Here is a 13,103-nt window from a genome sequence, read left to right as displayed (position 1 = left end):
GGAAAGAAGCATTTAGAAATATAACTGGATTAAAAAATGTGCAGATGAGAATAGAATTTTACTGGAAAGAAGGAGAGTAATGGGCTGGAAGAGATTTGGAGATTATGAAGGATACTTACTACAATTCCCAATTCTGACATGTATGAAAGATGACATAGTAAGCAGTCTCCAGTGTAGAAAAATAGTAATATCAGGAAAGATCCAAATTAATTTAAGGCAAATGGATGGATGAACTATTCAGAGAAGAATATAATAAAACTTCTTTATCCTCTGCAGTCTGAATTGGTATAGAGCAGAACTGAGAAAATTAAGAAGTTATCAAATTCAAATCAAGCACAAATAACTGACATAATAATTTTTAGAAATTGGTCTGTGATTATTTTTAATTGGGGTAGAATAAGAAGTTATTGTAATATTATGCCTTTAAACACTAGTAAGAAAATGAGACAAAAATCAGGAAACTTCTGATCTCGATGCTTCTATTCTTAAAGGGTTTTGAATAAGACTTTGATAAACCTACAAACAAGCACATGTTTACCTTGATAGGGTTGGAAATTATGAATTCTCTTCAAGATGATTTCAAGTTCAAAAATTTCAAAAAACTTCAATCACAGGAAACTGATGAAGATGTATAATAGAACACAATTACTGAGTTACATATTTACAGGTAGAAAAATGCCAAAATGCTAAAAAAAAAAAAAAAAGTCAAGAAGAATAAAATTATTACTCACTATGTCATTAAACTCTAAAGAACAATAAAATACAATTTTAGAATAATATTTAATAATATTATTCTTATAAATCCCGCCTTGCATATGTCAAATGCTCTTTAGATATACACTGAAAAAATAAATTAATAATTATCATTTACAAAAAAAGCACATTATACAATGATATGAAATATATGATGTTTGAAAATTTTAAAAGTGGCTAGCTCTAATTTGTACTTTATTGGAACACAATGTCTCCAGGTCTATTGTTGCAATTTGTATTAACATAAATTAGGTGTGTTCATTATACCTGGACTCACGCCAGAGTTCAAATCATTATCAGCTCTTTGTCAGGTTACTTTGGCAAAAACTAGTAGGAGCTAATTAGGGGGATTGTATTTCATAGTGTATCCATATTTACACTGACAGAGAGGACTGTATAGGGGCTCAATTAAGTTTGCCTATAGTGTTGTTGCTGTTGTTTTCTATAAAATGACATCAGTTCTTATTTCTTATGGAGTCAAAACATAGAATTGGAAATCAGAAATTACTCTCCTTTGTGACGAGCGTTAGTCAACTATAAAGTATCTTCTGTTAGGAAGCAGCTTTAGTGAGTGACTGTAGTGAAAAGCACATTACCTGTGTCATCAAAACCTAGAGTTTAGTCCACTTCTGCCATTTCTTATCTGACCTTGGACACGTCATTACCATTTCTAGATTTCAGCTTCTTTAATCTATAAAATGAAGACTCCGTTAGACTGTATAAAAATGGAGAAGAATTTTATAATTTATCTAATGATACCATGATACTAATTTTTTTATCATAAATATAAGAAAGAGTAAATAAACAAGCAAACATCTCTTACTATTCACATACTTCTGGGGAGAGAGGGAATAAAATACGTTTATCTTAATTGAGACCACACTTTGGCAGTACTCAAGTACACTGAATTCCAGAAATCCTAAGAACAAGATGCAAAGCAGTAGATGGCATATACTGTGCAAACGGCATTCCCCACAATGGACTTCCTGAAGCATTGCATAGGACTGTCCCCAGTTAGGGCAGGAGCTCGATGTGGTGAAATGAATTGGACAGATCAGCCACTTCTGGGTAGCCAGCCTTCTACTTACTACATTTGGCTTTGTACTTAGGCAGCACCACACGCCAGCTCTCCTCTTCTTCCCAAGGAGAGTGAAGTCACCTATGGGTTGCACTAGTTCTGTGTTCCTTTTTGCAAGTCTACTCCCAAAACTCATAAAAAGTCCAAAGTGATAGATCATGTGGTGACCTTTGCAAGAGTAAATGAATTACACTGACTGGAGGTTATACTTTGATTCACTTGATTTATGTAAACATGCTATTGAATAAAATATTTATTTCACACCCAAGCAAATACAAACTAAACTATAAAGGCATGAACACTATTATAGGAAGAAGTGATTTTAATCCTGAATCCCTGGGCTAGTAAAATATTCTTGTCTGATTTTAGTAAAGCCTGAAATGGCCTTTCACTTATTAATAATAAATGCTTACCTAGGTGGGATAGGGAGGGTGGGAGGGAGATGCAAGAGGGAGGCAACACAAAGTCCAATCACATGTCATCCCTGGCTCAAAATACAGATTCTCTAGGTGATAACCAATCCTTCTCTATTTCTGTCATGATCCCATATTCTATAATTTATGGACTAAGTTAAGAATATAAGCATGATAAATAAACCCTATTTACATATGGAGAGACAGGCAAAGCACACTGACTGTAGGGGAAATATTGAATATTCCTGAGTACCAATCATCTTTGAGTAATTTGCTTGTGTTAAAAAGAATTCATCACATTATGAGTCATCTTCCACTCTGTAGAACTAACATTTTGAACTCAGACTTAAGGAATGGTAGCAGTAGCAAGATTATATTTCTCATGCAGAGGTGGCATCAGTACTGGTAGTAATAATAAAGACACTAGTTAAGTTGATTTTTTTTGGGGGGGGGGCATTTAGTTTTGAGAGAAAGCTCCAGAATGGGTTTCTAGGAGGTAACTTTTGCAGCATGGTTTTAGATATACGTCTACAAGTTTGCTTTATTTTTAACTCTGATCATCCTACTGATCCTGTTAAATATCTAATATTTAAGAAAATTTCCTTTTTCTTAAATTTGCCAGCACATTTCCAGGTTTTGCAACTACAAAAATAACCAAAAGAACAATGACATTGGAAATGATTGCAGGTGGTAGACATTCAATAATCATTATCTAGAATTGGTCATTCAATATGCATAGATCTGGATACAGTAAGAATACAGCTACAGTTGGAAAAAACAAAAACAGGATTCCAACAGTCTCTGACGGGCAGTGGCAAAAAGGTGCATTGTTAGTATCTGTGCTCTCCTGTGCCCATTATGTACAAGTCTTGATTAAGTAACTGCTACTATTGAATAAAATGTTGATCATGAACTAGGGGTGTAGTGATGGCTTCCTTTTTTGTAATTGACTTGTAAGCCTAAAGAATGAGACAATCTAAGTCCTAATTCTTTTTTATTGAAGTATAGTTGATTTACAGTGCTGTGTTAATTTCTGCTGAACAACAAAGTGATTTAGTTATAGATAGATAGATACACAGAGAGATAGATACACAGAGAGATAGATACATTCTTTTTAAAATTCTTTTCCATTCAGGTTTATCACAGGATATTGAATATAGTGCCCTGTGCTATACAATAGGACCTTGTTTTAATTCTTTAAGATACCATTCAATAATAGTCTTTACCAAGTGCAGCAGAAGGACTAAAGAAGCAAAATGATTGGCAAAATAAAATATTAATAGTATTCTCAAATATAATGGCTGACCTTAGGAAACGGGGTTGGGGGTAGTGGGGAGAATACGTAAACTGAGAATTAGAATAACGTCATAGGATTAGGTTACTATAAAACTGATCACTTTGAACCACTAAATCCTACTGAGCTTCTCAAGCCAACAGAAGTAGCTAGTTTGTCCTTGCCTTGTTTGAAGTCCCTTTAATGACCATGCCTAGAGCATTTACCTTGTAAGGACAAGGCAATTCTGCTTGTGTCCCACTTTTACCACCCTCAGTATTTCTAGACATAAAAACTAGAATCCAACTCCAACATTTTCCTGGAGAGAAGTACAATTAAAACCCTAGAAGAGATGATTTATATGTCAAAAGTCTACAGAAATGGGGTTAATTCCCTGCTATTCCTATTTTGATGAGAGGTTTTTTTTTTTTTAAACCAGGAATATGTGTTTGATATTGTCAAATGCTTTTTCTCTACCAATTGAGATAATCATATGGTGTTACATTTTTTAGTATGTTAATATGGTGAATAATAGTTCTTGGTTATTGAATGGTAAATGGTCCATGCATTCCTGGGGTGAACTTCACTTTGTATATTTATTGATTTGATCAGTGAAATTCTGTTAGGAAGTTTTGTATCCATGTTTATAAGGGATATTAGTTTTCATTTCTATTTCTTGCTCTGTCGTTGGTTTTGTTAGCAAAATAATGTTGGTCGCATAAAATGAGTTAGGAAATATTCTTTCCTCTACAATTTACTGGAGAAGTTTGTGTAGAATTGGTATTACATCATCCTTAATTTTTTGTTTTAAATCACCAGAAAACCCATTCAGTTCTGGAGTTTTCTTTTTTCATAATGTTTTAACTACAGATTGAATGTCCTCAAGAGATATCAGGCTACTCAAGATATATACTTCCTCTTCATCTCCAAAATTTTTTTCATTTCATCTTTTTATCAAATTTCTTTGCATAAAGTTGTTTATAATATTCCTCATTGTGCTTTTAATATTCATGGAATCTCTAGTGATGTCATTTATCTCATTTTTGATATTGGTACTTTTTTCCTTCTTTTTTTCTGGCTGCTCTAGCTAGAATTTATTTTTAAAATTTTTAAAAAGAACTATCGGTTTTTTAATTTTTTCTGTATTTTAAATTTGTTTTCTATTATATTGATTTACACTACAATCTTTATTATTTCCTTTCTTCTGTTTACATTAGCTGTCATTTGCACTTTGTTTTCTAGACTCTTAATGTGGAAGGTGTGGTCATTAATTTGAGACTTTAAAAAAATAATACATGCATTTAGTGCTTCCAATTTTAAGTACTGAATAAACAACATCCCACAATTTTTGATTTTTTAAAAATTCTATTCAGTTTCAAATAGATTTGAAACATGGCTTATTTAGAAGTGTGTTATATAATTTCCAAACATCTGAGATTTTCCAGAGATCTTTCTGTTAATGATTTCTAATTTCATTTTAATCAGAAACTATACTGTATTTAACTTGAATTTTTGAAATTTATTGAGACTTGTTTTATAGTCCAGGATATAGATTATCTTATAAATTTTCCATGAGAACTTAAAAAGAATGAGTATTTTTTGTTCTTGGATAGAGTATTTTATCTTGTCAGTTAAGCTAATCGGTTTAATATTGTTGCTCAGGTTCAATACATGATCACTGATTTTCTATCTCCTTGTTAATTTTGAGATAAGCATGTTAAAATCTCTGACTGTAATTACAGATTATTCTATTTCTCCTTGACATTCTATCAATTTTACTTTCATGTATTTTGAAGCTCTATTATTAGGTACATAAACATTTAGGTTTGGTACATCATCCCTTTATCACTATGAAATGAATGTCTTTAATCGCTGATAATATTCTTTTCTCTGAAATATACTATATCTGTTATTAATACAGCCACTCCAGCTTTCCTTTGATTAACATTAGCCTGGCATATAATTTTTTGTCCTTTTACTATTAACATATGTGTGTCTTATTTAACACAGATTTCTTTTAGGCACGTATAATTGGGTCTTGCTTTTTTATCCAATCTGGCAATACCTGTTATTTTTATCCCATTTGCATTTTTTTTCTTTTTTTTTCAGTTTTATTGAGAAATGATTGACATACATCACTGTGTAAGTTTAAGGCGTACGGCATGATGGTTTGACTTAAATATATTGTGAAATAATTACAATAGGTTCAACTAACATCTGTCTTCTCATACAGATACAATAACAAGAAAAAAAGGAAAGGAGAAAAAAAGTCTCCTTATGATGAGAACTCTGAATTTACTCTCCTGACAATTTCCTATATATCATACAGCAGTGTTACCCATAGTCATCATGTACATTACTTCCCTAGTACTTATTTATCTTATAACTGGAAGTTTGTACCTTTTGACCACCTTCCTCCAGTTCCCCCTCGCCGACCCACTGCCTCGGGTAACCACAAGTCTGATCTCTTTTTCTAGGAGTTTGGTCTTGGTTTTTGTTTTGCTTTTGCTCTTCTTCACATGTAAGTGAAGTCATACAGTGTTTGTCTTTCTCTGTCTGACTTATTTAACTGAGCATAATGCCTTCAAGTTCCATCCATCTTGTCATAAATGGTAGGATTTTCTCATTTTTGATGGCTGAATACCCATTTACATTAACATAGTGTTTATATGGTTAGATTTAAATCTAAAAATTTCCTGTTCATTTTCTGTTTGTCCCATCTGTTCCTTGTTCCATTTTTCCTCCTCTTTTAGCCTCTCTTACCATTTTTTTACTTCCTTCTTTTAGTTTAATTTCATATTTTTCATGGGTCCATTTTATTTTATTTCTTTTATTTACTATAAATGTTGTGTTACTGTAGTCATCCTTTTAGAGTTTACAAGTCTTTGAACTTCACCATCTGACTTCATGCAACCCTATGCCATTTCACATATGGTATAAGAAACTGACAGCAATTTACTTCCATTTCTTCCCTCCTGGTCCTTGCACTATTGTTGTTATACATTTACTTCTACAATTTTCATAACCTCCACAATACATTGTTATTGTGTTTATTTTAATCATTCAGTATTTTTAAAATGAACTTAAATAAGAAGAAAATTTCTCATCTTCCTGAGGTACTTCTTTAACATTTCTTGTAATTCAGGCCTGCTGATGACAAATTCTTTAAACTTTTTTTTGCCTTTATTATCTATTTGGCTTTATTCTTTTTTTTTTTTTTTTTTTTCGATACGCGGGCCTCACTGTTGTGGCCTCTCCTGCTGCGGAGCACAGGCTCCAGACGCGCAGGCTCAGCGGCCATGGCTCTGCTCTGCGGCATGTGGGATCTTCCCGGACCGGGGCATGAACCCGCGTCCCCTGCATCGGCAGGCGGACTCTCAACCACTGTGCCACCAGGGAAGCCCTTGGCTTTATTCTTAAAGATATTTTTGCTAGGTATGTAATTCTAGACTGAGAAGTTGGGTTTTTTCCAGTTCTTTAAAGATGTTACTCAACTATTTTATTGCTAACATTGTTTCCAGCAAATTATCTTTGTTCTGCTAAATGTCATGTATGTTTCCTGCTGGCTATCTATATGATTTTCTCTTTCTCGCTGGTTTGGGCCAATTTAATTATGATCTACCTTGATAAAATTATATATATATGCATATATATATATGCACATATATATATACACACACACACACGTGTGTGTGTGTGTGTGTGTGTGTGTGTGCATTTTGCTTGTGCTTGGAGTTTGTTGAGATTTTTGGAACTATGGGTTTACAGTTTAATCAGTTTGGTAATTTTCATATCATTATTTCTTCAAATATCTTTTCTACTGCTCCTTTTCCCTCATCTCAGCCAAACTTCATGCTTCCAACTGCAATTATAATTAGAATTTTGAAATTATCCCAGAATTTACTAATGTCTTGTTCATTTTTAAAATTATACATTTTTTTCCATGTATGTTTCATTTTGCATAATTTCTGTTGCTGTATCTTCAAGTTCACTAATCATTTCTCCTGCAATGCATAGTCTGCTGTTAATAATATCCAGTGCATTTTTCATCTCAGCCATTGTAGTTTTCACCTCTAGAAGTTTGGCTATATTTTGCTATCTTTTCTCTCACTACTTAACATACTCAACTTTTCCTCTAGCTTTACAGAACATATGGAATACAGTTGTAATAACTGTTTCAGTGTCCTTGTCTGCCAATTCCAACATCGGGATCAGTTTCAGTCGACTTATTCTCCTCATTATGAGTTGCATTTTCCTGCATGTTTTCATGCCTAATAATGTTTTACTGGACATTAGACATTGTTAATTTTACCTTGTTGGGTGCTAGACATTTTTGTAATACTATATTCCCAACCTTTGTTCTGGGACACATTTATGCTACTGAGAAATAGTTTGAGATTTTTGAGTCTTACATTTAAGATTTGATAGGTGGGTCTGGAGTAGTGCTCAGTCCATGGCTAATTATTTCCCACCACTGGGGTAAGATTTTCCTGAATACACTACCAAATGTTCAATGAATTACGAGGGTTTCCAGTCTGACTGGTGGAAATAGGGTTTTATTCCCAAAGCTTGGCAAGCTGAAGTTACTCTATTGTAATCCTCTTAGTTGGTTCATTTCCAAGCCTCAGGTAGTTTTTCACGTCCTTTCACTATCAGTACTCTGATGAACACTTGTGGGATCCCTCTACAGATCTCTAGAGTTCATTCTCTGTGCAGCTCTATTATCTCAACACTCTGTCTTATGAGCTCGAGCTACCTTGTTCTCCCTGGACTATTAGATCTGTCTCCTCTACTCAGGGAACCTGCCAAGCTCTACCCGGGTTTCTCCTTCTTGCTCTGTGACCTGGAAACTCCCTCAAGACAGTAAACTTAGGCAATTTTAGAGCTCACCTTATTTGGGTTTTTTTTTTTTTTTCTTTCTCAAGAGTCACTATCCTCCATTGCCTAAAGTCCAATATTTTGAAAAACATTGTTCCATTTATTTTCTCCGGTTATTTGTTTCTCTTAGGAGGCTAAATCCAGCCTTTGTTACATATTGGCTGTACTTTCTGGCCAGAAACAAAAACTTCTCTGAAACAGATATTTTAAAAACTGGCACAGTCCCCATGTTGCCTTTCCAATTCATGGAGTGAGAGCAATTTTGACCACTGAAAGTGCTTGGAATTCACCGTACCTTTCAAAATTATAAGCTAAAAGCAGTATTATACTCCTGGGGAAACCAATAATTAATACGATCACCAAAACTTTAAAAGATGCAAGGGTTGGGATTCCTATTACGTACTCATTTAAATTGCCTACTGGCTGATACAGGTGATGATCATTCTTAGTATACGCCAGAGCTATTAGAAGCTTGCTCAGCTGTTTACTCCAATTACAAATTAACACAGATCTCAGGACCTATTATTCATTTATGGATCTTTCAAACACTAAAGAAATAAAATTATTCTAATATAACCTGGCAACTCAGAATAATCAGCTATCATGGATGACTTTGCACATCATATTTTTGAATAAAAAGATAAATCCTGGAGCCTGATACTTCTGTAAAATTGTTAGTTTTCCAGTAGTTCAGACATGTAGGTTAGTTACTTTAAGGTGAAAAAAAAATCACAGCATTTGAAGACTCCACCCTAGGTATACCACTTTGGATATACTGTTCAGAACGGACCCATTTACCACGTTGAGTCTAAAATCTGCCAATTTTGAGTGAAGCCCAAAGGAAGATAAGGCTCTCCAGCTGGTCCAGGCTTCAGTGTTCTGTCACTTGGACCTTTTAAAGTCCAATAGCATCTTTTTTTTTTTTTCTTTGCATGTAGGAAAAGCTTTACTAAGTCATGGAACTGTTATAATCTTTTTAAACTGCGATGTGGAATACTCAAACACTTTTAAATGATTTAGGAAACAATTGGCATATATTTCATAAGCAAGTTCCACTTTCAGCATTTTCTCTGCTCCCGCCCTCAGTGCTCAGCTATAGAACATTCATTCATTGATCATGTTTAGTATCTCTGGCTCACAGTCAAAGCTTTTGTTGCAAAAACATGTTTCTTAACAATTAAATACACAATGGGAAGATACGATTAAACATTTACCAGACTTGAAATGTTTAATAATACACAATAATAGGATTACAAGAAGGGCAGTGGCATCTTCCAATGCATTTTGCTGTTTCATTCTTTTTCAGACATTAAGTGCATCATCATGAGAAGCTGCCAACAGCATCTTCTATATATATAAAAAGTAGGCACTTAAGGTTGTATTTGTATTTTGAAAAAGAAGTCATGTAATCGAGTAATTAAAGCATAAGTTTTAAAAAACATGGCTCAAAGAAAAGGAAAGGAGAGAAATGCAGGGGGCAGAAAAATGCACACAAAAAACAAGGTCAGGGAGTGAATTGGGAAAATGAAAAATAGAGGAACAGTTTATTTTGCGGGATGCACATTTCAACCTAAGTCATGCTCCAAACCCAAACTCCATCTGTCCACCTTAGTTTTCTGGAACAAACTCCCACTTATTCAGACCCACCCATCCTCCACAAACAATTCCTTTCCCCAGATATTCTTATTCCCACACTTAGAACAGCATCACATATCACTTGGAATTTGTAATGCTTTTTATTTTGCACATCACTAAAACATTTGCCTCTTAAGCAACAGGATAATCACTTCTCTCTCTGCCAAATTATGTACTTCTATTTCTCATCCTGAAGGAAATAAAATCCAGAATAGGAAACTTGACAGCACTTGCATCATCTCCAGGCAGCACATCCAAAATATGTATGTGTGGACTCTTAAGGGAAGGACAACATAATTGGGGGTTTTTAATGGAAATTGAGAAATAAAAAGTTTGAACGTAAGATCTATTTACTTTTTAATGATACCATACTAGAGCTATTTGGGGGGTGGGGGAGGCTTATCTGTATCACAGAGGTGATTTTTGGAAAAATTGATTCTTAAAGGAATCTGAGATCTCTTTTTTTAAATATGTGTTAAATGCATACCTAGTAAATATACCTAACCCTTCGGGTATAAACAAACACAAAGCTTTGTAATGACTTCCTCTATAGCATATTTAAAATTTTAATTATTAGTACTGTTTTTTTAAATTAAAATCATCACTCAATAGGCTGTAATACTGATACTATTCTCATTTTTAACTTTAAATCGTAATGCCTTTCCACACAACATAATGAAATTTTAGTCTCACAGTCTTGATTTTAGTGTTAACACTTTTAATATTTCATGAATAAAAACATAAAATGTATCTTTTTATTCATGGGATTAAAAATTTCAATAAAGTCGACATACACTCACTCTTCTGAAAAAGCAGTTAAATGAGTATTTATCAAGTAAGCTATCCATTCCCTTTGTCATTAAATGTCATAGAAGGAGAACGTATTTGCAGATATCTAGAATTCCTTTGTGCAGCCTGAGACCTGAAATTATTGCTATATGATTTTTTTCGATCTAAGATTTTTTTTCAGCCTGCTTCTATTCATCAATTTTTTCAAAAGTATATAATTCTCATAAACTTGCACTAGAGAATTGGGCAGATCTGGGTTTGAGTTCTAGCGTCTCTCTTTTTATCTTTTGATTAGAGCAAATCACATAAACGGTTTTGCATACGGCAAAGGGAGTAATTTAGTGCCTACTTCATTGATTATATAACATGCTTGGCTTTGAACCTGGCTCACAATAACCAATCAATAAACAAAAATTCTTACATTGTGCTCCTCTTTTCTTTTTTTTCACCATCATTATCTTTTCTTCTTCCTCCCTCTCTTTCTACGCCTTTTGCAATCATCATCATCATCATTGTTATCCTCAATATATTCATCATCCTCTGTGTCATTCCTTATTTCTTTGGAATATTGTGAAAATAAACGACATAATGACAAATGCATCAACCTATACTTTTTATACATAAGGCATATAAATTGAGGTCTTTAGTAATCCTGTTGGAACTATGCATGAGAAGAAGCAAGAACCATTTCAAAATGCCTGATATTTCTGAGGGATGGAAGGGGACAGGTGGAAATGCAATGGCCCCTTGGGGAGCACTGAGGGCTCTTTATCCATATTAACACTGAATTAATAATGGGCACTGATCAGAAACCATTTTGTAAGAAACACGCTTTATCTGCTTCTCTATATTTAGATATCTGTACATGATTAAATTGCCCAAGAAGTTAACTACAGTTAAATAACTCTCTTTAATAAAGACCTGTTGGGGTTTTTGATCATTTGTAAGGAGGTTAAGCTAATCATGAGGAAACCATTACTTAGAACTAATGTAGGTATAAAGAAACTAAATGATATATTAGGCTTTTACAGAATAGTTCTATTGTTAACTAACATTTCACTAATGGACTTGAGAAAAAAAATTATATGCACAATCAGGAAAAGCAAAAGTAATCATTTTTATTTGGACTAATCCAGATTCTCCTTTGCTATTTTCTGGATTCTCCTGTATGGCAACTCTGACCCTTGAGGTTCTTCGAGTGTGTTATTGGCACAAAGTAAACACTCTGTAAGTGTTGATTCTTGCTCTTATTTTAACTGCTATATTTACTGTTGATACATTTAAAATTTTTCTGTGCTTGATAAAAATTAATTTTTAAATACAAAAATGCAATAAACCTCCTAATTATTCTAACTTTAGTCCATGTACATACTAGAAATCCAGGAGATACAACTGCTGTTATGCAACTGACTTCTAGGAAGTACTCTCTTAGGACTGTGATGAGAATTGTTCTTTACTCTCCTGGTTTTGATGAAAATGAGATTATCTTCTATATTCGGTATTTGGTCAGTGGCTTCCCACATTTGGCTTAGGCATCAAAGTTGTTGGAGTAGTATTTTAAAACACAGATCCTGAGTCTCACCTTCAGAAATATTGATTCTGTGAGTCCTGGGTAGAGCCCATATTCACTGAATTTTTAAAAACTGTTTAATTTTACTGCATATTAGGAGCCAAGTGCCAAAAATATGTCTAAAAGACAATTACCTTTTACAAATAAACCCTTTCCTACATGATTGCTTCTGATGCCCCACGTTCAAATGACTCCTTATTCCAAAAATTGTCTGTTTGCTGTTTGATGGTGCTTGGTTATTTCACACATTTGTGTTCAGATAACAGTGGATTTAACCTGAAATCGGATACAGTACCTAAAGAAGCACGGCATGCCTTCACTTAGCCTTCTGCGTGGAGCTTCAGTGTTCGGGAAGGGCTGGGATATCAGTCTGACAAGGTCAACGGTTTGCTCTTAACATCAGGGATCAGGCTTGGGGTTACCTACAGGGCCTCTGTCCCTGCCCGAGGACACTGCCAGTTTTCACTGGGTGGGTAGATAAGGAGACAGATGAGGCCCACAGGTAGACTTGCACTAGTGACACAGAAAGACAGCAGTAAAGAACTCCTGATCACAGGTCAGTGTTGTTGAAGCCCTGAGAGAAGCTTATTTCTTTGACAACAGCCTTGGACTGAAGCGAAAAAAAAAAACAAAAAACACATTTTTTAAATTTGAAAATAGCATGGCTCTCCCTAGTGCATTAGCTCTTTCCCCAAAACTGAGGGTTCCAGAGGA

This window comes from Lipotes vexillifer, unplaced genomic scaffold (genome assembly GCF_000442215.2).
Source record: "Lipotes vexillifer unplaced genomic scaffold, Lipotes_vexillifer_v1.1 scaffold19, whole genome shotgun sequence".
Taxonomy (NCBI): Eukaryota; Metazoa; Chordata; class Mammalia; order Artiodactyla; family Lipotidae; genus Lipotes; species Lipotes vexillifer.
Note: the sequence above shows the minus strand (reverse complement) of the source record.